This window comes from Sapajus apella, unplaced genomic scaffold (genome assembly GCF_009761245.1).
Source record: "Sapajus apella isolate SASKATOON/1434 unplaced genomic scaffold, GSC_monkey_1.0 scaffold17, whole genome shotgun sequence".
Taxonomy (NCBI): Eukaryota; Metazoa; Chordata; class Mammalia; order Primates; family Cebidae; genus Sapajus; species Sapajus apella.
This window is the reverse complement of record NW_022436957.1, coordinates 19,552,684-19,580,659: the sequence shown is the minus strand read 5'-3', so window position 1 is coordinate 19,580,659 and position 27,976 is coordinate 19,552,684. Positions and strand designations below refer to the sequence as shown.

General features: G+C 46.6%; 1 long non-coding RNA gene across 2 annotated transcripts; it reads left to right on the top strand.

Moving 5' to 3' along the window:
• Window positions 1-10,730: 10,730 nt before the first annotated feature.
• LOC116556772 lies at window positions 10,731-25,861 on the top strand. 2 transcript variants are annotated; one of them, XR_004271155.1, is made up of 3 exons: window positions 10,731-12,913; window positions 16,400-16,542; window positions 25,751-25,861. It is a non-coding gene; the product is annotated as an uncharacterized LOC116556772 (long non-coding RNA). The 2 variants fall into 2 exon arrangements; XR_004271154.1 differs by having other exon boundaries at window positions 10,732-12,913; window positions 16,400-16,538.
• Window positions 25,862-27,976: the final 2,115 nt, after the last annotated feature.

Genomic DNA, 27,976 nt, shown 5'->3' with positions numbered 1-27,976 from the left:
AGTTATACCTTTACAGGATATGTGATGACGTCATTGCTCTAGTGACTAAAATAATGTGTGCTTGTGTATTCTTACGTTTTTTTTCCGTTTTTAAAGGTAAGGTCTTTGGATTCCTTGATACGGTTTTTTGTTGTTTGTTTGTTTTTTTGTAGAGACAGGGTCTCACCATCTTGCCCAGGCTGGTCTCAAACGCCTGGGCTCAAGTGCTCCTCCCACCTCATCCTCCCAAAGTGCTGGGATTAAAACTAGCTGGATTCCTTGACAAGCTTTTTTTTTTTTTTTTTTTTTTTGAGACAGAGTCTTGCTCTGTCACCAGGCTGGAGTGCAATGGCGCAATCTCAGCTTACTACAACCTCTGCCTCCCAGGTTCAAGCGATTCTCCTGCCTCAGCCTCCCAAGTAGCTGGGACTACAGGTGCCCGCCACCGCGCCAGGCTAATTTTTGTATTTTTAGTAGAGATGGAGTTTCACCATGTTGGCCAGGATGGTCTCGATCTCCTGACCTCAGGTGATTTGCCCACCTCAGCCTCCCAAAGTGCAGGGATTACAGGCATGAGCCACTGTGTCCGGCCCCTTGACAAGTTTTAAATGTTCTGAAACCAGTGTTTGGGAATTCGAGGATAGCTACTCCTGGATTGTACCTCCTGGCGAAAGTATTCAAGCCTTTGTGGAATGAATGACATTTCTTTTACAACCCACTTTCCCAGACAGCCCTGCTGAGGGCCTTGCTTCGGCAGCCCTGCCTGGGTTCAGAAATGAGTCAGAGGATGATTTTCACAGTGATGAAAGGCATAAAAAGAGGCTGGGCATGGTCGTTCATGCCTGTAATCCCAGCACTTTGGGAGGCAGAGGTGGGTGGATCACGAGGTCAGGAATTCAAGACTGACCTGATCAACATGGTGAAACCCCATCTCTACTAAAAATATAAAATCAGCCAGGTGTGGTGGCTCGTGCCTGTAATCCCAGCTACTCAGGAGGCTGAGGCAGGAGAATTGCTTGAACTTGGGAGGCGGAAGTTGCAGTGAGCCAAGATCACACCACCACACTCCAGCCTGGGCAACAGAGTGAGACTTTGTCTCAGAAAGAAAGAAAGGGGGGCGGGGAGAGGGAGAGAGAGAGAAATAAAAAGAAAGAAAGAAAGAGGAAAGAAAGAAGAAGAAAGAAAAAGAAAGAAAGAAAGAAAGAGAGAGAGAAAGAGAGAGAAGTAGAAAGAAAGAAAAAGGAAAAAAAGAAAGAAGGAAAGAAGAAAGAAAGAAAAGAAAGAGAAAAAGAAAAGCATGAAACGGGCCTGCAGTGTCTGCAGCCTGTAGAAGGAGGGATCAGGCTGTCTCCAAATGACCACCCCTAACGTTCGACAAGTGATTCTCTGCCTTTGCTAGCAATATCCTGTATGTAGTAAAGAAAACAGAAGTAGATTCTCTGTTACCCTTCCTGCCCTAGGGGAATTCCACGAATAATGAGTCAGCCTGGGAGTTTATGAAACTCAAACGTCTTTTTCAAAGTGATTTTTACAAAATGACTTTGATTCTCGGTTGCCTAAGTTACAGCGAGTAGTCTTTCCTGACAGTGTTGGTTAGACCTCCTGGATGACCAGAAGGCCTTTTCCTCCTGTTTCTGTCTCAAATGTCAGGACTTAGGAGAGCTTGTTATGCATTTACTGGTTAACAGTGAATTAGACTGCTATGACTAAGCACTAGTGATAGCTGCGTAGCTAAAGCAAAACCAAAGCCATCTTCTGTTTGGGTTGTTTAGTTTAGTAGAATACTGATTGTTTCATTAAAATACATTATAGTTTTAACTCCCAGGTTGGAGTGCAGTGGTGCAATCTCGGCTCACTGCAACCTCTGCCTCTGGGGTTCAAGCCATTCTCCTGCCTCAGCCTCCTCAGGAGCTGGGATTACAGGCACCCATCACCACACCCAGCTAATTTTTGTATTTTTAGTAGAGATGGGGTTTCACCATGTCGGTCGGCTGGTCTCAAATTCCTGACCTCGTGATCCCCCTGCCTTGGCCTTCCAAAGTGCTGGGATTACAGGCGTGAGTCACAACGCCCGGCCCATGCATTGTGATTTTTTCTGTTTATTTTGCCTTTCCAGTTTAAGTCTCTTTCTTTCTTTCGCACAGGCTGGAGTGCAGTGGCGTGAACTCAGCCCACTACCATCTCCACCTCCCAGGTGCAAGCTATTCTCCTGCCTCAGCCTCCTGAGTAACTGGGACGACAGGTGCACACCACCAAGCCTGGTTAAGTTTTGTATTTTTAGTAGAGACAGCGTTTCACCATATTGGTCAGGCTGATCTCGAACTCCTGACTTCACGTGATCCACCTACCTCGGCCTCCCAAAGTGCCTGGATTACAGGCATGAGCCACCATGCCTGGACTGGTTTAAGTTTCATGGTCTTTTGCTTTGCTTTGACCTTGTGACAGAAAGAACTTATTCTGAAAAACAGATGGTTGCTGGGCACTGTGGCTCATGCCTGTAAACCCAGCACTTTGGGAGGCTGAGGTGGATGGATCGCTTGAGCCCAGGAGTTTGAGACCAGCCTGGGCAACACAGGCAGACCCTGTCTCTACAAAAAATACAAAAAGTAGACAGGTGTGGTGGCATGTGCCTGTATCTCAGCTATTATACTTGGGAGGCTGAAGTGGGAGGACCGCTTGAGCCTAGGAGGTCGAGGCTGCAGTGAGTGATGACTGTGCCATTGTGCTCCAGCCTGGGTGGACAGAGCGAGACCCTCTCTCAAAAAAAACCAAAACAGAACAGATGGCTAAATAAAGCCTATTGTGACTGTGTTTGTGCACGTAAAGAAGCCTAGACCCTAAGAAATTTGAATGTTTTTCATGGCAGTGAATCACATTATGCTTTTCCATTGTCATCAATGGATTGATGCAACCAACATTACCCTGTCCTGATACTGGAATTTGTGTGTGTATATATATAAAATATAGATATGTGTGTGTGTGTGTATATATATATATATATATATTTGGAGACAGTCTCACTCTATCACTCTCTTGCCCAGGTTGGAGTGCAGTGGTGCAATCTCGGCTCACCACAACCTCTGCCTCCTAGATTCAAGCGATTCTCCTGCCTCAGCCTCCCAAGTAGCTGGGGGCCTGCCACCATGCCTGGCTAATTTTGTATTTTTGGTAGAGACGGGGTTTCACCATGTTGGCCAGGCTGCTCTCGAACTCCTGACCTCAGGTGATCCACCTGCCTCAACCTCCCAAAGTGCTGGGATTACAGGTGTGAGCCACCACACCCAGCCATATATATATGTAATATATATAATAATAGAAATAATAATAGTAGTTATTATTTTTTGAGACAGAGTTTTGTTCTTTTTTTTTTGTGATCTGGGGAGGGGATTTTCATTCTTATTGCTCAGGCTGGAGTGCAATGGCACAATCTCAGCTCATTGCAGCCTCCGCCCCGGGTTCAAGTGATTCTCCTGCCTCAGCCTCCCAAGTAGCTGGGATTACAGGCATGCGCCACCACACCTGGCTAATTTTGTATTTGTAGTAGAGACGGGGTTTCTTCATGTTGGTCAGGCTGGTCTCAAACTGCCAACCTCAGGGGATCTGCCTGCCTCGCCCTCCCAAAGTGCTGGGATTACAGGCGGGAGCTACCACACCTGGCCTATTTTTTTCTTTAAGAGACAAGGTCTTGCTGTCACCCAGGCTGGAGTGCAGTGGGATGATTATAGCTCACTGCAGCCTTGAACTGGGCTTAAGTGATCCTCCCACCTCAACCTCCTGAGTAACTGGGACCACAGATATGTGCCACCATGCCTGGCTAATGTTTAAAATTTTTTGTAGAGATGGGAGTCTTTTTTTTTTTTGAGACAGAGTCTTCCTCTGTCGCCCAGGCAACCTCCACCTCCCAGGGTCAAGCGATTCTCCCACCTCAGCCTCCTGAGTAGCTAGGATTACAGGTGTGTGCCATCATACCCAGCTAATGAGATGGGAGTCTTTCTATGTTGCTCAGACTGGTCTTGAACTCCTACTCAAGGGATTCTCGTACCTTAGCCTCCCAAAGTGCTGGGATTACAGGCATGAGAAATCTCACACCCAGTGTGGAATTTATATTTAAAATATCACATACAGCTCATGAACAGCGGGGGGGAAATGGCATAAAAAAGGGATTAACTAGGCCGGGCGAGGTAGTTCACACCTGTAATCCCAGCACTTTCGAAGGCTGAGGTGGGCGGATCACGAGGTCAGGAGATTGAGACCACTCTGACCAACATGGTGAAACCCCATCTCTACTAAAATACAAAAAATTGGCTGGGCGTGGTGGTGCGCATCTGTAGTCCCACCTACTCAGGAGGCTGAGGCAGGGGAATTGCTTGAACCCAGGAGGCAGAGGTTGCAGTGAGCCAAGATCTCGCCACTGCACTCCAGCCTGGCGACAGAGTGAGACTCCGTCTCAAACAAACAAACAGAAACGGGATTAACTATCTAGCATTTGGAAAATTTTATTTGGTTAATGAGTCAACAGATGAACATGTATTTACTGAGTCTTGTACTAGGTACTTGGAGGTTTTGAAGGATGACCAAGTTTGGAAACCAGCCCTCGTGGTATATACAGGTTACTTTTAGAGATGTGTGTTGGCTTATGTAGCAGAATTTAACCTTGGTGAGAAAGAGAATTCCTAGAACTGAGGAGAACTGAGTAGGGGAGAGGAGTAGGAAGGGACTCAGCCAAGGCATTGCCTTAGGCGGTTTGCCTTAATTGTCTCATTTGATCCTTACAACTATTTTTTTTATTTGAGATAGAGTCTTGCTCTGTTGCCCAGGCTGGAGTGCAGTGGCGTGATCTCAGCTCACTGCAACCTCCGCCTCCTGGGTTCAAGTGATTCTTCTGCCTCAGCCTCCCGAGTACCTGGAATTATAAGTATGTGCCATCAAACCTGGCTAATTTTTATATTTTTAGTAGAGATGTGGTTTCACCATATTGCCCAGGCTGGTCTTGAACTCCTGACCTCAAGTGATCCACCAGCCTCAGCCTCCCAAAATGCTAGGATTACAGTCGTGAGCCACCATGCCCAGCTTATTCTACTTTTTTTTTTTGAGAGGGAGTCTTCTCACTTTGTTGCCCAGGCTGGAGTGCAGTGGTGCGATCTTGGCTCACTGCAACCTCTGCCTCCTGGGTTTAAGCAGTTCTCCTGCCTCAGCCTCCCGAGTAGATGGGACTACAGGCATGTGTCGCCATACCCAGCTAATTTTTTTTGTATTTTTAGTAGAGATGGGGTTTCACCATGTTGGCCAGGATGGTCTTGAATTCCTGACCTCAGGTGATCTGCCCACGTTGTCCTCCCAACATGTTCGGATTACAGGCGTGAGCTACCACACCCAGCCCTATTTTTTTGAGATGGAGTCTTGCTTTGTGGCCCGGGCTGCAGTACAATGGTGCGATCTCGGCTCACTGCAACCTCTGCCTCCTGGGTTCCCGCAATTCCCCTGCCTCAGCCTCCCAAGTAGCTGGGATTACAGGCATACACCACCACACTGGGCTAATTTTTTGTATTTTTAGTAGAGACATGGTTTCACCATGTTGGCCAGGCTGGTCTCGGACTCCTGACCTCAGGTAATCTGCCCACCTCAGCCTCCCAAAGTGCTGGGATTACAGGCGTGATACACCATACCTGACCTCCCCACCTATTTTTTAAAACAGGATCTTGCTCTGTTGCCCAAGCTGGAGGGTAATGATGCGATCATGGCTCACTGTAATCTCAACTCCTGGACTCAGCAATCTTCCCACCTTAACCTCCTGAGTAGCTAGGACCATAGGCACATGACACCATGCCTGGCTAATCTTTAACATTTTTTTGTAGGGATGGGCTCTTGCCAAGTTGCCTAGGCTAGCTTCGAACTCCTGGCCTCAAGCACTCCTCCTGCCTCGGCCTCCCAAAGTGTTGGGATGACAGATGTGAGCCACCATGCCTGGCCCTTACAATCATCTTGTGCCATAAGTAATGTTAGCTCCGACTTTCCAGTTGACAACACCTGAGGCCAACAGGGTTACAACGTTGTTAAAGCTGGGACATGATAGAGTCATGAATATTTATGAATTAAGCCTGGTTTTGTTAGAAAAAGGGCCACTGCTCTCTATCATGAACACTTTTTGGTTTTTTTGGACACAGTGTCATTTCTGTTGCCCAGGCTGGAGTACAGTGGTGCGATCGTGGCTCACCGCAACCGCCACCTCCTGCGTTCAAGTGATTCTCATGCCTCAGTCTCCCAAGTAGCTAGATTACAGGCATGTGCCACCCGGCTAATTTTTGTATTTTTTTCTTTTTTTTTTTTTTTTTATCCTGGGAGGGAGCCGGCCCCCGGCCCCCAGGGCCCTTATGCCCCAACTCAATTTTTGTATTTTTAGTAGAGATGGGGTTTCACCAATTGGCCAGGCTGGTCTCCAACTCCTGACCTCAGGTGATCCACACACCTCAGCCTCCTAAAGTGCTGGGATTACAGGTGTGAGCCACTGTGCCTGACCGTGACTGGCTTATTTCACTTAGCATAATAATGTCCTCAAGGTTCATCCATATTGTCTCATGGGACAGGATTTCCTTAATTTTTTAATATTGTATTTTTTTGAGACAGAGTGTGGCTCTGTGGCCCAGGCTGGAGTGCAGTGGCTTGATCTCGGCTCACTGCAACCTCTGCCGCCCAGGTTCAAGCAATTCTTGTGCCTCAGCCTCCTAAGTAGCTGGGACTTATAGGCATGCACCACCATGCCCAGCTTATTTTTGTGTATTTTTAGTAGAAATGGGGTTTTGTCATATTGCCCAGGCTGGTCTCAAACTCCTGGCCTCAAGTGATCCACCCACCTTGGCCTTCCAAAGTGCTGGGATTACAGGCATGAGCCACCTCGCCTGGCCAATTATTCGTATTTTCATATAGAGATTTGGTTTTGCTATGTTGGCCAGGCTGGTCTCAAACTCCTGGCCTCAGGTGATCTGCCCGCCTCAGCCTCCCAAAGTGCTGGGATTACAGGCATGAGCCCCTGTGCCCAGGCTCCTTCATCCATTTTTGAATTGTGTAATTTTTTTCTTTTTTGGAGACAGAATCTAGCTCTGTCACCCAGGCTGGAGTGCAGTGGTGTGATCTTGGCTCACTGCAGCCTCTGCCTCCTAGGCTCAAGCAATTCTCCTGCCTCAGCCTTCTGCCTTCTAGAGAAAAAGCACAGGTCTATTTAGAACTGAGGGGGAGATACATGATTTGAAACCCATTCCATGTGGGCCCTTTCCATTCCGGGCAGCCCTTCCTCTCTTCCCTCCTGAGACTGTGTCTAAAAGGAAGACTACTGCCTATCACTCAGCTCAGAGATCAGTGCTTTAACTCCTCATAAATACTTAGGATATCTGAAAAGTACAGTCAACCATCCTTAGGCCTCCTAAAGTATCAGCTCTCAGCTGGGCGTGGTGGCTCACGCCTGTAATCCCAGCACTTTGGCAGGCTGAGCTGGGTGGATCAGTTGAGGTCAGTTCGAGACCAGCCTGGCCAATGTAGTGAAACCTCGTATTTACTAAAATTGCAAAAATTAGCTGGGCGTGGTGGCAGGTGCCTGTAATCCCAGCTACTCAGAAGGCTGAGGCAGGATAATCACTTGAACTTGGGAGGTGGAGGTTGCAGTGAGCCGAGATCATACCACCGCACTCCAGCCTGGGTGACAGAGTGACATTCCGTCTCAGAAACAAGAACAAAAATTAGCCAAGCATGGTAGGGCGCCTGTAATCCCTGCTACTTGGGAGGCTGAGGCAGGAGAATTGCTTGAACCCAGGAGGTGGAGGTTGCAGTAAGCAACCTGCCACTGCACTCCACCCTGAGCAACAGAGTGTGACTCCATCTCAAAAAAAAAAAAAAAGTATCATCTCTTTGTATCTAGGTATAGAGATTACTCGGTAGGAAGATCATAGTAGATTGTAGGACTGTGCACGGTGACTCATGCCTGTAATCCCAGTACTTTGGGACGCTGAGGCAGCTGGATCACGAGGTCAAGAAATTGAGACCACCCTGGCCAACATGGTGAAACCCTGGCATGCACCTGTAGTTCCAACTACTCAGGAGGCTGAGGCAGGAGAATTGCCTGAACCTGGGAGGCAGAGGTTGTGGCGAGCCATCGCTCCACTGCACTCCAGCCTGGCAAAAGAGCGAGACTCTGTCTCAAAAAAAAAAAAAAAAAAAAAAGATCATAGTAAATAATTGCCTGTTAGTGCACAAAGCATTAGACATCCCCTCTTTTCTCTGTGGCCTCTGGGTACATGCAGTAGATTTTAAAGTTCAAAATCCAGTTTACCAACCTTTGTACCATTTGTCAGCTGGCAATTAAATGTTAACAGTGAATCCAGGAAAATAGAGGATGCTTCAAAGAAGGAAATCTGAGAGTACACTGCACCCAAGCAGCCTCTGTTTGGCCTGAGGAACAAGGAACAGACCTATGTTCCGGCCTTGGCGTGAGTGAATGTTTGGCATAGTTGGCTGGCAACAACAGGGCTTATGACCTGAAAACTCATTCTGGAGGTGGAGGATGTTGGGGTGAGTCCTTCCTTTTGGGAGGATGATGGAGTTAGGGGAAGGGTGCAAGAAGATCAAAAGTGGACCCAGAAGCATAGGACTGAGAGAAGTCCAGCACATTTTAGGGTCTCCTTATAAGATTAATTATAGGAGGTACTACAGCAGAGGGAAAACAAAATATGCAACTGGCATTTCTTAGTTCCTACTATGAGTGGTGTTCCTTGTTTGGCATTATACAAATGTGATTTCATGTAGTTTTTTTTTTTTTTTTTGAGATAGAGTCTCCCTCCGACACCCAGTGCTGCGATCTCGGCTCACTGAAACTTCCACCTCCTGGGTTCAAGCGATTCTCTTGCCTCAGCTTCCCGAGTAGCTGGGATTCCAGGCACGCACCAATGCACCTGGCTAAATTTTTAGTAGAGATGGGGTTTTACCAAGTTGGCCAGGCTGGTCTCAAACTGCTGAGCTCAAGTTATCCTCCCGCCTCAGCTTCCCAATGTGCTGGGATTACAGGTGTGAGCCATCGCGCCCGGCGTATTGTTACTTTTTAAAATATATGTCTTACTTTCTCATCTGGAGTCTATTAAATTGTACTCCAAAAGGGAGAGCCATTTAAATAAAACTGGTCTGGAAAAATATAATCTGGAAGTATTTTCTTCAAAGTCCTACATCCTCTACTGTTGAGGTTTCTGTCATCTTAGAAGCATAGAAAGTAATTTTGTAGTCCGAATCCCTCTTCTAAAACCTAAGAAAACTGAAGCCCAGAGAAGGTGAAGTACTTGTCCCAGGTCATCCGGCTAGAAAGTGGCAGATAGTTGACTAGAAACTTCATTTTTTTTTCTTTTGAGACAGAGTTTCACTCTTGTCCAAACTGAAGTGCAATGGTACGATCTCAGCTCACTGCAACCTCTGCCTCCCGGGTTCAAGTGATTCTCCTGCCTCAGCCTCCCAAGTAGGTGGGATTACAGGTGCCCACCCTCATGCCCAGCTAATTTTGTATTTTTTTAGTAGAGATGGGATTTCGCCATGGTGGTCATGCTAGTCTCGAATTCCCAACCTCAGGTGATCCACTCACTTCTGCCTCCCTTCTAGGCTGGGCGCAGTGGCTCACGCCTGTCATCCCAGACTTTTGGGAGGCCAAGGTGGGTGGATCACCTGAGGTTGGGAGTTTGAGACCAGCCTGACCAACATGGAGAAACCCTGTTTCTACTAAAAGTACAAAAAAATAGCCAGGCGTGGTGACACATACCTGTAATCCCAGCTACTCGGAAGGGTGAGGGAGGCAGAGATTTCGGTGAGCTGTGATCGTGCCATTGCACTCCAGTCTGGGCAAAAAGATGGAAACTCCATCTCAGAAAAAGCAAAACAAAACAAAACAAAACAAAACAAAAACAACCTCATTAGAAAAGAAAGAGAGTCAGAAACATAGCTTAGGTACAGACTTTTTTTTTTTTTTGAGATGGAGTCTTCCTCTGTCAGCCAGGCTGGAGTGTGGTAGCACCATCTCAGCTCACAGCAACCTCTGCCTCCCAGGTTCAAACGTTTTTCTTGCCTCAGCCTCCTTAGTAGCTGGTATTACAGGCACACGCCACCATCCCCAGCGAATTTTTTGTATTTTTAGTGGAGACAGGGTTTCGCCATGTTGGCCAGGCTGGTCTTTGAACTCCTGACCTCAAGTGATCCGCCTGCCTCTGCCTGCCAAAATGCTGGGATTTACAGGCATGAGCCACCACGCCTGGCTGGTTTACTGACTTTGAAGTCAAGAAATCTTTTACTGTACCGCTGTGTAATTATGTGCAATTATGACCCTCATAGATCTTCGCAGAAATGGTAAAAACAAAAAACAAAAAACAGACGTTATATGAAATATTCTCCTAGGGCTGGAACTCAAGCAAAAATCTGTAAACAAGCAAAACACTTGAGTCCACTTCTCACAAATTAAGTTTCACTAGCACACATCCTGTTTTGTTTTGTTTTGTTTTTTTAGATCGAGTTTCCCTCTTGTTGCCCAGGCTGGAGTGCAATGTCTCTATCTCGGCTCACCGCAACCTCTGCCTGCTGGGTTCAAGCAATTCTCCTACCTGTCTCCCAAGTAGCTGGGATTATAGGCATGTACCACCACGCCCGGCTTTGTATTTTTTAGTAAAGACGGGGTTTCTCCATGTTGGTCAGGCTGGTCTCAAACTCCCAACCTCAGGTGATCCACCTGCCTCGGCCTCCCAAAGTGCTGGGATTACAGGCCTGAGCCACCATGCCTGGCTACATAATTACAACAGGGAGTGCTCTTAACAGTTCTGGTCTCCTCGACCTCTTCCTCTTCCTAAGCATTTCTCTTCTGCTTTGCATCCCAGTCCCCAGTCCTGATAATGGGACTGGTAAGTAGAACTCTGCAATATGGGTCAGGAACATCTACAGTTTAAGACAAGTAAAGAATTGATGGCAGCAGTGGCCCTTCTGGAGCGGCTACTGCGATGAGGCCGGCTGTACTGGGGGAGGCGCGGACCGGGCTGCAAGCTCTGTGGAGCTGGCCAGAGCCCCACCCACTTCTGAGTTGGAGGGGCGGGATCCCCAAGCTTTCAGGCAAGGCTGCAGCCATACAGCCATAGCTGCGGACCTGGACATCCCTGTACTCTAGGAGGCCGGGAGGCCCCCCTCCCCCGGCAGGCTTGGAAGTGCCTGCTCCCGCTGCCTGGCCTCTCCCTCCTGGAGCCCACTCTGGGGCGGAGCAAAGTTGTGGCTGAGCCCAAGTGGTGTCTAGACCCAGCTAGGTGTGCTGTGCTTGTTGGGGGCGCTTCTGACATGCCAGTCCCCTGCCACCTTGGCCCCCTCTAGACTTTGGGAACTGACAAGTGCAGGAGGGAGGCTGGTGGTGGGGGGCAGGGGACGCTGAGGACAGCTGAGTGCAAGCCTGCCGGCACTCCTCTGCAGGAACAGCCTGGGCGGGATGGACGACCTGATTGATGGTAGCAGGAGGCAGACAGGCTCCTGGGCGGAAAGGGGTGGGTCCCCGGTGAAGCCCCACCGTCAAGCCCCCGGAGGCCTGAAGCTTGGGGGCCGAGCTGTCAGTTCCGCCTGAAGTCTGTGGCCGGGAGTGAGAACTTAGGTGCTTTTTCCGGGTCCGCCCATGGCCGCCCCACGGACCAATCAGCATGCACTTCCTCTCTTCTCATCCCGGCCAGACTCACACAGATGCTGGGACTACCAGCGGTGGCAAGGAGCTGCCCAATTCAGGTCTTCTTGACTCATCAAGACGACCAGCCTGCGGAAGGGAGCTACCTACTCTGAGTCTCCTCTCCGTTGAGAGCTGGACCCTCACTGGGACAACCTGCCTGCGGAAAGGAGCTATCCACTTCAGGTTTCGCGAGAGCTGCTCTGTCACTCAATAAGGCTCCTCTCTGCCTTGCTTACCCTCTAGTTGTCCGTGGACCTCATTCTTCCTGGATGTGGGACAAGAACTCAGGACCTACTGAATGATGGGACTGAAAGAGCAGTAACACAAACAGGGCTGAAACACACCCTCTCCCCCCACCCCGACTTGACATGTTGCGGGTGATGTGAAGGAGAGAAGTGCTGTGGCCCTTCTGGGGTCCCAGACCTAGGGGCTCCCTGAGCCAGGGCTGTGATACCCTCTTTGGAGCTCTGCGGTTTCTGGCATCTTCAAACTTCTGGGCAGCGCTGCGTCCCCCTTGTCCAGACACAGTGCCCACAGCAGACACCGCTTATGGTTCATCAGATCCAGCTGCAGACTTGCACGGAACCAGCACCTTTGCCAGTGCCTGGAGCTGCCCGCCCAGCTGCAGCAGCTGGTGTGTCTGGCTGTGCGCAGTGGCTAGACCCTGTGCTTGCTCACCCACACACCCCTTGCCACTCCATGCCTGGCTAACCCTTGGCAGGTGTGGAATCCTGGCTGGTAGCATGAGCCAAGCACAGCCTGCTAGCCCATGTCAGCGGAATGAGTACCCTGGCCAGATCAAAACTCAGTCAAAGGCACCACTGGTCACAGAGGTTTCCAGCTGGAAAAGCAACACCCGAAGGATCTCGTGACACGATCAACTTGCTAGGAGATCCCTGCCACCCACAGAGGCTGCAGGAAGTTGCCTCCATCCAGGCCTCTTCACAGAAGGGGAATTGCAGAGACCGTAGGATTTTTCTGCTCATGAAAACAGATGGTGTCTGGCCAGGAAAATAAAATGCTTCAAGCAAAGTGCCATAGGGATTAGAATCCTGATGATCTGAGACTCTGATAATGACTCGGATGATTCCCAATTCTATGATGAATCATTTCAGAATGACTCTGAGATGACAATTCCTGATTCTATGATGATTGAGGCAGATCTCATTGGTTGGCAGATCTACTTGGTAAAGCTGAGTCATCATAACACCATCATTTTCAGAGGTGAGAGCTGTCCCAATACTTTAAAAATGGTCTACAGGCTGCTCTGTTTGTGGAGTAGCCATTCTTTATTTCTTTACTTTCCTAGTAAACTTGCTTTCATGGCTGGGTGTGACTCATGCCTGTAATCCCAATACTTTGGAAGGTGGAGGTGGATGGATCACTTGAGGTCAGGAGTTCAAGACCACCCTGGTCAACATGGTGAAATACCCTCTCTACTAAAAATACAAAAATTATCCGGGTGGTGGTACATGCCTGTAATCCCAGCTACTCAGGAGGCTGAGGCAGGAGAATGGCTTGAACCCGGGAGGTGCAGGTTGTGGTGAACCAAGATTGCACCACTGCACTCTAGCCTGGGCGAAAGAGCGAGACTCTGTCTCAAAAACAAAACAAAAACAAAAAAACTAAACTTGCTTTCACTTTAACAAAATGATCCACGTCTTCATTTATATTCTTCCCTCATAGATAGAATACACACCGAACCTCAGACAGGGGTTGTGGGTTTTCCCATCCATGCAAGTGATGCCAGCCTTTTGGCGTGATGCCAAAGGGTAGTTGACTCAGTAATTCCTTTTAGAAGGTGGAGCTAAGTGGACTTGTGTGGCAGAAAAAGCAGGGATTTTTTTTTAGGCCAGGCACATTTAGGTGCAAATCTGAGTGCTGCCAGTTACCAGCTGTGTGATTTTAGATAAGGTACTTGAATTTGAGTGTAGTTATGTATAAAATGAAGTGAATAATAATAGCTTCTGTGCTGGGCGCGGTGGCTCACGCGCTGTAATCCCAGCACTTTGGGAGGCCGAGGCGGGTGGATCATGAGGTCAGGAGTTCGTGACCAGCCTGGCCAATGCGGTGAAACCCCATCTCTGCTAAAAACACAAAAATTAGCTGGGTGTGGTGCATGCCTGTTATCCCAGCTGCTCGGGAGGCTGAGGCAGGAGAATTGCTTGAACCTGGGAGGTGAAGGTTGCAGTGAGCTGGGATTGTACCACTGCACTCCAGCCTGGGCAACAGAGTGAGACTCTGTCTCAAAAAAAAAAAAAAAAATATATATATATATATATATATATAAAGTATTAAAGCCCTTTGTAGAGTGCCTAGGATATAATAGGCACCCTCTAAAGATTTGTTCCTTTCTGGCTACCTGGTGATATAAGGATTACAACTATTTTTGGATTAGGAAGAATAGCTGGGAGTGACCTGATGGGGCCCTACGCTTGTTTTGTCCTGCCCTTACGCAGGACCATTCTCTTATTCGCTAACCTTTGGCATGAAGCATTGACCTTCCTCACAAATAATAAACGTGCAATGATTCTTGTTTGAAAACAGTATGGATAATCAGTATTATAAACCCTGTTGCACGTTCCTTGGAGCATTTTGTCTGCCTGGCTAGACACCATGTGAACAGGGTCAATCCAGAATACATCACCTGGGTAAATTATTTACAGGTCTATCTCACTTTAAAAGTGGACCTTATTTGTGACTTAAATAACATTCAACTATAATTGACACTTCGAGATTTTTTTTTTAAAGAAGCAAGCTTACAGAAAAGATGAAAGAAGGAGAAAACGTGCAAAAGGCCATGATTCAGAATATATTAATTCATACAACTTTTCTTCCTTGCTCTTTTTTTTTTATTTTTATTTTTGAGATGGAGTCTTGCTCTGTCACCCAGGCTGGAGTGCAGAGGCAGGATCTTGGCTCACTGTAACCTCCACCTCTCGGGTTCAAGCAATTCTCCTGCCTCAGTCTCCCAAATAGCTGGGACTACAGGCATGTGCCACCATGCCCAGCTAATTTTTGTATTTTTAGTAGAGATGGGGTTTCACCATGTTGGCCAGGCTGATCTTGAACTCCTGATCTCAAGTGATCCACCTGACTTGGCCTCCCAAAGTGCTGAGATTCTAGGCATGAGCCACCATGTCTGGCCCTTTGTTCATTTTATAGATATTTTACAGATACCAGATGGGGGAAATTATGCAGTTACATTGCTTAGGATCTGGACAGGGCAGCAGACAAAACAATTTCCCAGACTTTCTATTTTTTTTTCTTTTTAAAAAGAATGTCAGAAACCTATTGCTTGCTAAATTTTCCCAAACTTTCTTTCAGTACCTAGTCTCTGAAGCCATGGTTAAAAACAAAAACAGTTAAAGACCTGTGAATAGTTGTTAAGCACTCTTTATTTACCTTCAGTAATATATATTAGTGAAACACAATTCTCAATCTTGTAGTTCTCATTCTACATTTGGAATGTTCCAAATTTATTGAAGACTATAAATTAACACACCTAAGAATCCCAGTGAATCCCAAGCCACATAAACACAAAGGAAACCACAAGGCATTGCAGAATCAAATTTCTGAAAACCAGTGATTAGAGACTTTTTTTTTTTTTTGCGATTGAGTCTTGCTCTGTCACCCAGGCTCGCGTGCAGTGGTATGGTCTTGGCTCACAGCAACCTCTGCCTCCCAGGCTCAAGTGATTCTCCTGCCTCAGCCTCCTGAGGAGCTGGGACTACAGGCATGTGCCACCATCCCCGGCTAATTTTTGTATTCTTTATTTATTTATTTTTTTTGAGACGGAGTTTTGCTGTTGTTGCCCAGGCTGGAGTGCAATGGCACGATCTCGGCTCACCGCAACCTCCACCTCCTGGGTTCAAGCAATTCTCCGGCCTCAGCCTCCCGAGTAGCTGGGACTACAGGCATGCACCATCATGCCCAGCTAATTTTTGTATTTTTAGTAGAGGCGAGGTTTCACCTTGTTGACCAGGATGGTCTCGATCTCTTGACCTCGTGATCCACCCGCCTCGGCCTCCCAAAGTGCTGGGATTACAGGCTTGAGCCACCGCGCCCAGCCTAATTTTTGTATTCTTAATAGAGACAGAGTTTCACTATGTTGGCCAGGCTGGTCTTAAACTCCTGACCTCAAGTGATCCACCTACCTTAGCCTCCCAAAGTGCTGGGATTACAGGTGTGAGCCACCACGCCTGGCCTGATTAAGAGAAAATTTTAGGGCCGGGCGCGGTGGCTCAAGCCTGTAATCCCAGCACTTTGGGAGGCCGAGGTGGGTGGATCATAAGGTCAAGAGATCGAGACCATCCTGGTCAACATGGTGAAACCCCGTCTCTACTAAAACTACAAAAAAATTAGCTGGGCATGGTGGCGCGTGTCTGTAGTCCCAGCTACTCAGGAGGCTGAGGCAGGAGAATTGCCTGAACTCAGGAGGCGGAGGTTGCGGTGAGCCGAGATCGCGCCATTGCACTCCAGCCTGGGCAACAAGAGCGAAACTCCGTCTCAAAAAAAAAAAAAAAAAAAGAGAAAATTTTAAAGATGAGACTGATGGCTGGTTTCTCATCAAAAACAATGCAAACTAGAGGTGGTGGAATGACATCTTTAATGCGCTGAAAGAAAAACACTGTCAGCCTAGAATTTTATATCCGGTGAAAATGTTCTCCAAAAATGAAGGCATAATCCAAAAATGGATTTTTATTTCAGGAAAGCTGAAGCCAAAAGAATTCACTAAAACTGTACTACGAGAAATGCTAAAGGAAGTTGTTCAGACTGATGGAAAATTATACCAGATGGACACTTGAATTTATGCAAAGGAATGAAGAGCACCAGAAATGGCAAATATGTGTGTAAATATAAAATATATTTTTCCTGTTTTTAACATCTTTAAAAGATATTTAACTATCTAGGATGAAAATAATAGCCATGTATTATGGGCTTTATAACTTCTGTAGAAGTGGCTGGGCACAATAGCTCACATCTGTAATCCTAGCACTTTGGGAGGCTGAGGTGGGCAAGTCACTTGAGGTCAGGAGTTCAAAACCAGCCTGGCCAACATGGTGAAACCCTGTCTCTACTAAAAACATAAAAAATTAGCAGGGCAGCTGGGCACAGTGGCTCACACCTGTAATCCCAGGACTTTGGGACACTGAGGCAGGTGGATCACCTGAGGTCAGGAGTTCGAGACCAGCTGGCCATCATAGTGAAACCTTGTCTCTACTAAAAATACAAAAAATTAGCCAGGCATGGTGGTGTGCGCCTGTAATCCCAGCTACTCAAGAGGCTGAGGCAAGAGAATCGCTTGAACTCGGGAGGTGGAGTTGCAGTGAGCCGAGATCATGCCCTTACACTCCATCCTGGGCAACATGAGTGTAACTGTCTCAAAAAAAAAAAAAAAAAAAAAAAAAAAAAGGGAGTGGCTTAGGGTAGGCAACTAAAGGTGTTAACTAGGTTCAGTCCTGGACACACAGAAAAAGAAGAACCTCAAAGGCCAAAATTGGCACCACTCAAGCTGGTACTAAACTGGGCACAAGAATACCCTGATGCAAGCACTTCCGTCGTTGAATCTTGAGACAGGTGTGTGTATATTGTGGAGATAGATACATCAGTCTGTCTTTATTTATTCATTTATTTAACAGATTTTTTTTTTTTTTTGAGACGAAGTCTTGCTCTATCGCCAGACTGGATTGGCTCACAGCAACCTCCGCCTCCCGGGTTCGAGCGATTCTTCTGTCTCAGCCTCCCCAGTAGCTGGGACTACAGGCATGCACTACCACGCCCGGCTAATTTTTGTGTTTTTTAGTAGAAACAGTGTTTCACCATGTTGGCCAGGATGGTCTTGATCTCCTGACCTCGTGATTCACCCACCTCAGCCTCCCTAAGTGCTGGGATTACAAGTATGAGCCACCACACCTGGCCCAGAGTTTTTATTGTATCAGGTACTACTATAATCTCTGGAATTATAGCAGTAGAAAAATCAGACAAATCTTTACCGTCATGGTGCTTATATTCTTGTGAATGTATCTTAGCTGAATGCAACTGATTTCATGCTCATTAATAAATCTTCTAGTTACGGCCGGGCGCGGTGGCTCAAGCCTGTAATCCCAGCACTTTGGGAGGCCGAGGCAGGCGGATCACGAGGTCAAGAGATTGAGACCATCCTGGCCAACATGGTGAAACCCCGTCTCCACTAAAAATACAAGAATTAGCTGGGCGTGGTGGCACGCACCTATAGTCCCAGCTACTTGGGAGGCTGAGGCAGGAGAATTGCTTGAACCCAGGAGGCGGAGGTTGCAGTGAGCCAAGATTGTGCCACTGCACTCCAGCCTGGAGCCTGGCGACAGAGTGAGACTCTGTCTCAAAAAAAAAAAAAATCTTCCAGTTATAATTGGGCTTCTCATAGCCCTCAAGCAGACCCACATCTCATTATGAATTAAAAAGTTGAGGCCAGGCAGGGAGTGGTGGGTCACGTATATAATCCCAGCACTTTGGGAGGCCAAGGCCGGTGGATCATTTGAGGTCAGGAGTTTGAGACCAGCCCGGCCAACATGGTGAAACCCTGTCTCTACTAAAAATATAAAAATTAGCTGGGAAGTAGTGGTGTGCACCTGTAATCCCAGCTACTTGGGAGGCTGAGGCAGGAGAATCACTTGTGCCTAGGAAGCAGAGGTTGTGGTAAACCAAGATCGCACCACTGCACTACAGTCTGGGCGAGAGACTGAAATCCTGTCTCAAAAAAACAAAAACAAAAACGGAGGCCAGGTATGGTGACTCAGGCTTGTAATCCCAGGAGGCTGAGGTGTGAGGATCACTTGAGCCCAGGAGTTCAAGACCAGCCTGGACCACTTAGGGAGACCTCATCTCTACAAAAAAAATAAATAAATAAAATAAAATTTAAAAAATTAGCTGGGCATGATGGCGCACACCTGTGGTCCCAACTACTTGGGAGGCTAAAGTGGGGGGATTCCTTGAGCTTGGGAGTTTGAGGATGTAGTGAGCCGTAACTATACCACTGCACTTGAGCCTGGGTGACTGAGTGAGAGACCCTGTCTCAAATAAAAAAAAATAAATTGATATTCTAATTTCATGTATCAGTCTCTTGGCTAATGTGAGTCCTTCTAGACACACAGATTTACCTCTAGTGAAGTGACAAATCAAGTTTCAGACTTGCATATCGGAGGGCCAGTATCGGAACCGTGATAAACTCAGCTAGGCATTTCAACCCTGTGAGCCACTATGGGAGACAAGAGCCACACAGCTTTTTACATTAATGACACCAATCTTGCAGGTGAGCCTTTCCCTTATTTGGAGTGTTTACATGTATTCATATATGTGAAAGGGATATAAGAAGGAATATTAAATTAGAAGCATTTGAAATCTATCCAAGGAAGGTGTACTGACCTTGAAACTGATTTGGCAATGTATTATGAACTAATTGGATAAAAAAATCATTCCCTGGAGCATTCAAAGTTAAAAAAAATCCTGTTGATGGACATTTAGATTTATTTTCCTTTATTTTTATTTTTATTTTTGGAGATGGAGTCTTGCTCTGTCGCTCAGGCTGGAATGCAGTGGTGTGATCTTGGCTCACTGCAACTTCCACCTCCTGGATTCAAGTGATTCTCCTGCCTCAGCCTGAGTAGCTGGGATTACAAGTGACTGCCACCACGCCTGGCTATTTTTTGTGTGTGTGTGGTATTTTTAGTAGAGATGGGGTTTCACCATGTTGGCCAGGCTTGTCTTGAACTCCTGAGCTTAGGTGATCTGACTGCTTTGGCCTCCCAAAGTGCTGGGATTATAGGCATGAGCCACCATGCCGTGCTGACTTTTATCCATTTTTGATTGACTCATTTTTCTTTTTCTTATTCATTTAGTAGCCCTTTTATATAATTCATTATTCTTATTCCTCTCTTTGTTATTTTTGTTACAGACGTGTACTGAATCTGTGGCTAGGATGCTTTTTTGCTAGTAGTGTCTTTGGTCATATGGAAGTCTTTCAATTTAAAGTAGCCAAGTTTGACCAGATGCAGTAGCTCATGCGTGTAATCTCAGCACTTTGGGAGGCCGAAGTGGGAGGATCCCTTGAGTCCAGGAGTTGGAGACCAGCCTAGGCAACATGACAGACTTTGTCTCTACTAAAAATTAAAAAAATTAGTTGGGCGTGGTGGTACACACATGTGGTCCCAGCTACTCAGCAGGCTGAAGTGGGAGGATTCCTTGATCCCAGGAGGTTGAGGATGCAGTGAGCTGTGATAGTGACACTGCACTGCAACCTGGGCAAGGGAGCAAGACCCTGTCTCAAAAAAAAAGGTCAAATTTATCATTGCAGTTTTAACTGAGACTAAGTTATTGGATACAAGCAAGCTCAGAGTTTTTATATTAATATTTTTATGGCGAATTTTTTCTTTTATCATGTTTGTGCCTCTTTACAGTGGTTTTTTATCTTATTTATTTATTTATTTATTTTATTTATTTTTTTTCTGAGACGGAGTTTCACTCATGTTACCCAGGCTGGAGTGCAATGGCGCGATCTCGGCTCACCGCAACCTCCGCCTCCTGGGTTCAGACAATTCTCCTGTCTCAGCCTCCTGAGTAGCTGGGATTACAGGCACGCACCACCATGCCAATTTTTTTTTTTGTATTTTTGGTAGAGACGGGGTTTCACCATGTTGACCAGGATGGTCTCGATCTCTTGACCTCGTGATCCACCTGCCTCGGCCTCCCAAAGTGCTGGGATTACAGGCTTGAGCCACCGTGCCTGGCCCATATCTTATTTATTTTTTATTTTACTTTATTTTATTTTTATTGAGATGGAGTTTTGCTCTTTTTGCCCAGGCTGGAGTGCAATGGCACAATCTCAGCTCACTGTAACCTCTATCTTCTGGGTTCAAGTGATTCTCTTGCCTCAGCCTCCCGAGTAGCTGGGATTACAGGCATGCGCCACCATGCCCAGCTAATTCTGTATTTTTTTTTTTTTTTTGAGACGGAGTTTCGCTCTTGTTACCCAGGCTGGAGTGCAATGGCGCGATCTCGGCTCACCGCAACCTCCGCCTCCTGGGTTCAGGCAATTCTCCTGCCTCAACCTCCTGAGTAGCTGGGATTACAGGCACGCGCCACCATGCCCAGCTAATGTTTTTTTGTATTTTTAGTAGAGACGGGGTTTCACCGTGTTGACCAGGATGGTCTCGATCTCTTGACCTCGTGATCCACCCGCCTCGGCCTCCCAAAGTGCTGGGATTACAGGCTTGAGCCACCGCGCCCGGCCTAATTCTGTATTTTTAGTAGGGATGGGGTTTCATCATATTGGCCAGACTGGTCTAGAACTCCTGACCTCAGGTGATCCGCCACCTTGGTCTCCCAAAGTGCTGGTATTACAGGTGTGAGCCATCACGCCTGGCCGGTTTTTTATTTTTTAATTTTACATGTTATTGTTTATTTATTTATCTTTTGAGACGGGGTCTTGCTCTGTTACCCAGGCTGGAGTGCAGTGATGCGATCATGGCTTACTGACCTGGGCACAAGTTGTCTTCTGCCTTAGCCTCGCGAGTAGCTGGGACTATAGGCACATGCTATCACTCCTGGCTAAGTAATACAGCTTTATTTTTGTAAGTATTTACCTGATAATGCTTTTTCCTGATCTTTACTTTGAGTCTTACTGTTGCCTTATGTCAGTGTCATACTAAGGACAGAACAGCAGGAATGGTCCACTCCAGTTGCAGACAGTACAGACCCTGTAGCCCCAGCAGGAGCTCACCATTCTGGTTTTGAATTTCATGCTTATTACTCTCCTCTCATCATCCACTGTTTCCATGGTAGACAGCACTGAGATGGGTAAGAATGATACATGTGTAAGGATGTAACCAATAAATGAGACAGACTCACATTCGGCAGAAGAAGTCCAGAATCTATTTTTGCCAAAGTACAATGGAAAGAAGTGAAAATACAGTTTCCTTATTTACTGGCTTGAGATAGAAAAGAGTCCTAGATTACAAAAATTAAATGCAGACATAGGGTTCTCAGATGATAATTTTCAATTCATTTGGTTTGCAATATGGTGGGGAGCCCGTCAATTAAGTTAGAACCATCTGTCATTCATTACTTTATCATGTACCAGAGTAAAAATAAATGTAGAATACGTTTGTCCCCATGGAGAGACAAACCAAGAAGGGAGAAATATTGGCTGAAGGCTTGGAAAATGCTGAATATGTACATGAAAGGGGAACTTGAATATTACATTTTGAGGCCCGGTGATCATTTAGGTTTCCAGATGATTTCTCATTTCCAAGTTTGAGTCCTGTGACTGCAGAATCTCCTGATTCCACCAGTGATTGCTGTTATCAATGACCAGGGTGATGAGCCCAGATCTACCCCATTATCAGTTTTTCTGTGGCAAGTCTTGGGTGCAGGAGTGCTCCCTCTGGTGGAGAAAGACACAACTAATTACACATCTGATAATAGGCTGCTTTCCATGGCAAAAACTGCAATTAGTTTTGCACCAACCTAATATTTGGTAAATTTGTGCTAGCCATCAATTGCTGGCCATTTTGACTTTCTGGAGAGTTACCCAATGTCTCTAAACCACAATTTCCTTATCTATAAAATGGTAATATTGACCTCATCCATTTGTGAGTTTAAATAAGATTAGTCCTTATTTAAGGAATTAGTGCTCAATAAACAATACAATCCATGCTACTATTCACTCATTTTTTTTTTGAGACGGAATCTTGCTCTGTCACCTAGGCAGGAGTGCAGTGGTGCAATCTCGGCTCCCTGCAACCTCCACCTCCTGGGTTCAAGCGATTCTCTTGTCTCAGCCTCCCAAGTAGCTGGGACTACAGGCGTGTGCCACCACGCCTGGCTAATTTTTGTATTTTTCGTGGAGACAGAGTTTCATCCTCTTGGCCAGGCTGGTCTCGAACTCCTGACCGCAAGCGATCCACCCGCCTCAGCCTCCCAAAGTGCTGGGATTACAGGCGTGAGCCACCGCGCCCAACCCCTCGTTTGTTCAGCATTTATTTATTATGTATTTTCTTTTTTTTTTGAGACCAAGTTTTGCTGTTGTTGTCCATGCTGGAGTGCAATGGCGTGATCTCGGCTCACAGCAATGTCTGCCTCCTGGGTTCAAGCGATTCTCCTGCCTCAGCCTCCTGAGTTATCTGGGATTACATGCATGTGCCACCATGCCCAGCTAATTTTGTATTTTTAGTAGAAATGGGGTTTCTCCATGTTGGTCAGGCTGGTCTCGAACTCCTGACCTCAAGTGGTCTGCCCACCTTAGCCTCCCAAAGTGCTGGGATTACAGGCGTGAGCCACCGTGCCCGGCCTTATTTTATATTTTTAACATGTTAGGCACTAAGTACTCAATACATGGTAGCTGTCACTACTGCTATTTATTCATTTGGTCAATCTATATTATTATGTAATTACAGTATATCAGGCAGTGTGCCAGGTATAGTAGCTACAGCAATAAATAAGACAGAACCTTCAAGACTCTTGATAAACTTTTCTGGTTTTATCAATAGGACTCTCTTCTCCCTTATGAAAGAGATCTCTGTCAGGTCCTTTCCTATAACATGCTAGGTTCTGGCTGACCAAAGGATGGAGGCAGGTTATCAAAATGTGAAAAGTCGGCTGGGCGTGGTGGCTCACATCTGTAATCCCAGCATTTTGGGAGGCTGAGGCAGGCAGATTGCTTGAGCGCCAGAGTTTGAGACCAGCCATGGGCAACATGGTGAAACCCTTTCGCTACAAAAAATACAAAAATTAGCTGGCATGGTCAACGCCTGTAGTCCCATCTACTCAGGAGGCTGAGGTTGCAGTGAGCCGCAGTGGCGCCACAGCACTCTAGCCTGGGTGACCGAGTGAGACTCTATCTTAAAATAGAAGAAAAGAAGAGAGGAGAAGAGAAAAAAAAAAAAAAGAGGCTTTTTTTTTGAGGGGGGGGATGGAGTTTCACTCCTGTTGCCCAGACTGGAGTACAATGGCACTGTCTCAGCTCACTGCAACCACCGCCTCCCAGGTTTAAGTGATTCTCCTGCCTCAGCCTCCTGAGCAGCTGGGATTACAGGTATGTGCCACCACTCCTGGCTAATTTTAGTGTTTTAGTAGAGATGGGGTTTCACCATGTTGGCCAGGCTGGTCTTAAACTCCTGACCTCAGGTGACCTGCGCACCTTAGCTTCCCAGCCAAAGTGCTGGGATTACAGGTGTGAGCCCCGGTGCCTGGCTTTTTTTTTTTTTTTTTTTTTTCAGGAGAACCTAGTGTACCAGCTGAAAAAATTTCCATTAAAATACTAGGGGAAATTTTATGCTGTAACTGGAGAAAAAAATATAGACACAAAGCAACACAGATCACAGATCAAAACATCTACTCCAGACTTCCTACCAGACACCGAAAGAAAGCTGGGGGACTTGTCTCTTCCCGGTGCATAGGGAAAACACAGCCCTTTGAATTTCTTCCTTAGCCTTCACTGGGGTGTCAGTCATCCAGTTCCTTCAGGCTGAGACAGGCTGGAAGTAGAAAAGGGGTAAGGATTTCCTGGGCCTTCAGTCCTACAAGTAAGTTGGAGATGGGAAGGGAAGAAAGAGGCCCTTATCATGATTCTCCCTCAGAAAGTATAAGCTCTAAAAAAAAAAATCAGACCTTTCCTACTGCTAACATTGATATTCTGTCATAGTATGAAATGCATTCTTCTGTTTTTAAAATTAATTATGTTTTTGAGATATAATGTGGCTCTGTCACACAGGCTGGAGTGAGTGGCGCAATCTCAGCTCACTGCAACCTCCACCTCCCGGTTTAAGAGATTCTCCTGCCTCAGCCTCTCAAGTAGCTGGGCCTACAGGTGCCTGGCACCATGCCCTGCTAATTTTTGTATTTTTAGTAGAGATGGGGTTTTACCATGTTGGCCAGGCTGGCCTTGAACTCCTGACCTCAAATGATCGCCCACTTTGGCCTCCCAAAGTGCTGGGAATACAGATGTGAGCTGCTGCACGCAGCCAAAAAAGGTTATTTATTTATTTATTTATTTATTTATTTATTTTTGAGACAGAGTCTCGCTCTGTCACCAGGCTGGAGTGCAGTGGCGTGATCTCAGCTCACTGAAACCTCTGCCTCCCCGGTTCAAGTGATTCTCATGCCTCAGCCTCCCAAGTAGCTGGGACTACAGGCGCGCGCCACCGCATCACCATGCTGGCTAATTTGTGTATTTTTAGTAGAGATGAAGTTTCACTATCTTGGCCAGGCTGGTCTCGGATTCCTGACCTCATGTGATCACCTGCCTTGGCCTCTCAAAGTGCTGGGATTACAAGCGTGAGTCACCGTGCCCAGCTGATAATGTGTGTTCTGACCTGACCTTGGTGGCATGTGGAGAAGATGGTTTGGGACTTGTTTATCTAGGAATAAAGTTCATGTTGGCAAGCAGTGAACCTCCCTCAGTGATTTGGGCTCAGCTTGGAACCGTCCTGTGAGGCATGTGACTTCTTGCAGTGTGGAACTAGGATACTCTGAAAATGAAACAAAAAGGGAGCTTTTGCTTATGCATCCCGCTTCTGCTGAGGAACACACAGTCTAGTCACCTCCAGCACAAGATTCATGTGGGGCAGTAATAGTAACAGTAACCCTGCTAGGTCACTTACGGAAATCTCCCGCCAGGGGATGGCCAGCTGGGCCATTGATACAGTGGTACCCAGCCACCTTTCATGAGTGCCTTTAATTAAAATGACATTTTAATTAGGTATTTAGATATATCATCAGGTGAGACAGAAAGACAAACATGTTTTCCTTTAATTTTTTGGAAAACTTTCTTAGGGTTTAGCAAGAAACTAGGAAATTCAAGTTGGATAATTTAGTTTCTTTTTCTTATTTAGTTTCATTTCTCTTTACACAAATGTCATTTCCTCTCTGTCGCATTGCAGGCCACTATGCTGTCTCCTCCCCAAGACTTCTCTAGCACTCCATCATGGCAAAATTGTTTGCTGCTTCCTGTAGACTATGTGGCACATGACTCACTGCAGCAATTATCACAATGTATTTGATTACATTTCTGCTTTTTCCCTGTAGCTGGAGAATTCTCAGAAGTTGGAAACTCTCCCTGTTTGATCTTTGTCGTCTCAGGACCCAATATAATACCTGACATATAGTAGGTGCTCAATAAATGAATTAAATGGAATTCAATTAGTATATTGGCTTTACTGATTATTTTGTTTTAGTCCCCTCCCCTCTTTACTGGTCTGGTTCTTTTCTTTTTCTTTTTTGAGATGGAGTCTCACTTGCTCTGTCACCCAGGCTGGAGTGCAGTGGCATGATCTCGACTCACTGCAACCTCCACCTCCTGGGTTCAAGTGATTCTCGTGCCTCAGCCTCCCAAGTAGCTGGGATTACAGGCATGCACCACCACACCCGGCTAATTTTTGTATTTTTAGTGGAGACAACTTTTCACCCTGTTGGCCAGGCTGGCCTCGAACCCCTGACCTTAAGGGATCTGCCCACCTCAGCCTCCCAAAGTTCTGGGATTACAGTGAGCCACTGCACCCAGCCTGATTGTTTTCAAAGATTTGAAGATAGAGTGCATCAGAAACATTTTTATATTCATTACCTTTACTTTCTATTGCTCAAACGACCTGAAACTTTTGGCCAAATAAAAGCCATTGATGGAAATGGTTTGCAGATGATTCTTAAAAGCGGCTGAGAGGAGAGGGATTAGGGAGGAAGCAAACTCCTTGTGGGACAGTGTCAGAATTCAAAGAGGAAATGCAAAATTAAAAACAAATTTGACTGAATTCTAATAAGATCGGGTATAGAATCATAAACCTGAGGACAATCTCAGTATATAAACCCAAGACGTGGACCAGGCATGGTGGTTCACACCTGTAATCCCAGCACTTTGGGAGGCCAAGGTGGGAGGAACGCTTGAGCCCAGGAAATTGAGACCAGCCTGGGCAACATAGTGAGACCCCCATCTCTTAAAAAAAATAAAATATTAGCTGGGTGTGGTGGCACATACTTACAGTCTCAGCTACATGGGAGGCTGAGGTGAGAGGATTGTTTGAGTCCAGGAGTTCGAGGCTGCAGTGAGCTCTGATCGCACCTCTGCACTCCAGCCTTGGAGACAGAGTGAGACCCTGACTCGAACAGAAAAAAAGAATAAACCCAAGATGTGGAGGAGCGGCATCTCAGAAGCTAAATTCTAGGAGTCATGTGATCCTCTTACCTCAGCCTTGCAGGTAGCTGGGACTACAGGCATGCACCACCACGTTCAGCTAATTTTTGTATTTTTTGTATAGGTGCGGTTTTGCCATGTTTCCCAGGCTGGTCTCAAACTCGTGGGCTCAAGCAGTTCTCCCGCCTCGGCCTCCCAAAGTGCTGGGATTACAGGTGTGAGCCACCGTGTCCAGCCTCATCCACGTTTTGGTCGCAAATATTATGTTGAGGTAAAAATCTAAAAATCCCATTCCCTCTCCCTTCCTCCCCAACATGACATATTAAAACTGGTTGAGACCAGGCGCAGTGGCTTACGCCTGTAATCTCAGCACTTTGGGAGGCCGAGGCGGGTGGATCATCTGAGGTCAGGAGTTTGAGACCAGCCTGGCCAACATGGTGAAATCCGTCTCTACTACAAATACAAAAAATTAGCCAAGTGTGGTGGTGCCTGCCTGTAATCTCAGGAGGCTGAGGGAGGAGAATTGTTTGAACTCAGGAGGTGGGGGTTGCAATGAGCCCAGATTGTGCCACTGAACTCTAGCTTTGGAGACAGAGCAAGACTGTCTCAAAAAAACAAAAGAGGGAGGAGGCTTCCTGAGAGGGAACAGAACAGGTGGAATCCTGGAGTGTTGTGAAGGAGAAGGAGGAGGAGGAGGATGAAGGTGCTGGAAGTGAGGGGAGGTGGGCCAGAGCCTGATCATCAGGGCTCAGTGGCCCATGCTGAACGTTCTGGTCTTTATCCAAAGAGCAGTAGGCAGCCTTTGAAGTGGTCAGCTTTAGGTGGAGGAGTCATGTGATTAGACTTCCATGTTAAGTCCCAGCTTTGAGTAAAGGGCAAGAGAGAATGGGAGTAGATCAGTTAGGTGTCTCTGACAAGAGTAATCCAGATGAAAAAGACAGGCTGAAGGTGGTGGATCTGGAGCATAGTGAACAGATTTGAAATGTTTATTTGGAGTTAAAAATTGGGACTTTAGGATGGGCGTGGTGGCTCATGCTTGTAATCCCAGCACTTTGGGAGGCCGAGGCTGGCAGATCACGAAGTCAAAAGATTGAGACCAGCCTGGCCAACGTGGTGAAACTCTGTCT